Below are 2,693 nucleotides of genomic sequence, written 5' to 3'. Positions count from 1 at the left end.
CTTTATGACAAATAGAGGGGGAAAAAGTGGAAACTGTCAGATCTCACTTTCTTGGGCTCCAAAATCAATGTGGACGGTGACTGCAGCCATGAAATTAAAAGATACTTGCTCTTTGGAAGAACAGTTATGACAAACCTAGACAGTGTATTAAAAAGCAGAGACATCACTTTGCCAATAAAGGTCTTTATAGTCAAAGCTATGGTTTTTCCAGTAGTCATGTATGGATGTGAGAGTTTGGTCCATAAAGGAGGCTGAATGCTGAAGAACTGATGCTTTCAAACTGTGGTGCAGGAAAAGACTCTTGAGAGTCCCTTAGACAGCAAGCAGATCAAACCAGTCAATCCTAAAGGAAATCAACCCTTCCAATTCATTGGAAGGACTGATGCTGAAGCTCCAATACTTTGGCTACCTGATGCAAAGAACTGGCTCGTTGGAAGACCCTGATGATGGGAAAGATTGAGGGCAAGAGGAGAAGGGGATGAAAGAGGATGAGATAGTTGGATGGCATCACTGACTCAAGAGACATGAGTTTGAGCAAACTCACGGAGAGAGTGAGGGACAGGGAAGTCTGGTGTGTAGCAGTTCATGGGGTTGCAAAGAGTCAGACACCACTAAGTGACTAATAACAACAACATATGTCAATAAAATGGACAATCTAGAAGAAATAGATTCCTAGAAATGTACAATCTTCCAGGACTAAACCAGAAAGAAATAGAAAAACACGAATTGATCAACTATCAGCATTAAAACTAACTCATTAAAAAAAAAAAAAGGCAAAGCAAACAAAACCTCCCAACAAAAGTCCAGGATTGGATGGCTTCACAGATGTATTCTATCAAACATTTAGAGACGAGTTAACACCTATCCTTCTCAAACTATTACAAAAAAAATTTCAGAGGAAGGAGGAAGACTTACAAACTTTTTCTATGAAGCTTGCATCACCCTGATACCAAAAGCATAGATATCAAAAAAAAAGAAAATTACTGTCTGATATCACTGATGAACACAGATGCAAAAATCCTCAACAAATTAACAACTGAATCCAGCAATGCATTAGGGTGATCATAAAATATGATCAAAGGGGATTTATCCCAGGGGTGCAAGAATGGTACAATATCTACAACTCATGTGATACACACTGCATAAAAAATTGAACAAAATACTAGCCAGAGCATCCAGAGCCCCATAGGAACTGAACTGGCAACTAGCAGCAAATCCACAGAGAAGGAAATGGCACCCCACTCCAGTACTCTTGCCTGGAAAATCCCATGGATGGAGGAGCCTGGTAGGCTACAGTCCATGGGGTCGAGAAGAGTCAGACATGACTGAGCGACTTCACTTTCACTTTTCACTTTAATGCTTTAGAGAAGGAAATGGCAACCCACTCTAGTACTCTTGCCTGGAGAATCCCAGGGACAGGGGAGCCTGGGGGGCTGCCGTCTATAGGGTCACAGAGTCGGACCCGACTGAAGCAACTTAGCAGCAGCAGCAGCAAATCCACTCTAGCGGCTAAGATGGATCTTACACTCAATGCTATAGAGTATTGTCTGTTTGTGCTATACATATATCCTGCCACATAGCCAGAAGATGACATCTTCTGACAAGTTATTAGCCTCCCGATTATAACATCTCAGGATGTATACCTTTTATTCCTTCTTTGCAACACTGAGTTATTATGTTGTCTATGATCTTTCCTTAATTAAAGACAATTTTTAAAGAATCAAGTCTATTGATAGATTATGCATTCTGTCCAGCCAATGCCATGGATCAGCATCCCCATATTTCCTCCTTTCCTGCTAGAGGTGACAGGTTACAGCAAATTGTATAATGGCATAGGAGAGTTTCCATATAGTTGGTTTCAACTCATTGCTGGTATCTATTTTTCTCTTTTTCACTGACATGCTGATCTACTGGATTCACAGAGGCTTTCATCAGAGACTTGTATATATAAGCGCTTACACAAACCTCATCACATCTGGAAGGTTCTGACTTCATTTGTAAATCATGCTTTTCACCTTCTGGATGATGTCCTTCAGAGTCTGCCTTACCATAGATATCCTTTTATCTTTCCTTTAAACATGGTAATTTATTTAGGTTCATATATCCTGGTCAATATTTATAGTTTCTATTCATGATGGTGATATTCACATTCCTTAAATCTTAAGGCCTTAATTATTAATGGCTCAACTCATCATACAGACTACCACATGCTCGTTGACTATAGTTATGGACAGTATTTCACATTGTGGGATAGAATTGGAGGCTTGTTAAAAAATCCCTCCTGCTTTGAAGGCAATGGACCACTCAGTTACGTGAGGATGACAAGAAAGCAAAAGTCATGTAGGAAATGCTTGTAAAAATGAAAAGTTGTTCAATATAGAGTTCATAAAGACTGAGTAGATGACTGCCCAGTTGTTAAATACTTTTGATAAAGAAAGATAATCTACATATGTTCAGCCAAGAGGCATAACAATTGAACAGTATTATTTGAAATTCAGTACTGTTGGTACAGCTGAGGAATGATCACAATGATAGGTCAAGGGAATGTGATGTGAACACCAAGATTTTAATTAACTTGATGGACAGCACTTTTGATATGTTTCAAAGTTATAATTATACGATGTTCTATAAAAGGAAATAACTGCCAAATATTTAGGTCTATCACTGAAGATTAATTTTGAAATCTTATTTTC

At 38.8% G+C, this 2,693-nt stretch overlaps 1 pseudogene; it reads left to right on the top strand.

Moving 5' to 3' along the window:
* Positions 1 to 1,514: 1,514 nt before the first annotated feature.
* LOC102283884 (lathosterol oxidase pseudogene) lies at positions 1,515 to 2,400 on the top strand (annotated as a pseudogene).
* The last annotated feature ends 293 nt before the right edge of the window (positions 2,401 to 2,693 follow it).

This window comes from Bos mutus, chromosome 2 (assembly GCF_027580195.1).
Source record: "Bos mutus isolate GX-2022 chromosome 2, NWIPB_WYAK_1.1, whole genome shotgun sequence".
Lineage (NCBI taxonomy): Eukaryota > Metazoa > Chordata > Mammalia > Artiodactyla > Bovidae > Bos > Bos mutus.
The sequence above is the reverse complement of the archived record's forward strand: the minus strand, read 5'-3'. Positions and strand labels throughout refer to the sequence as shown.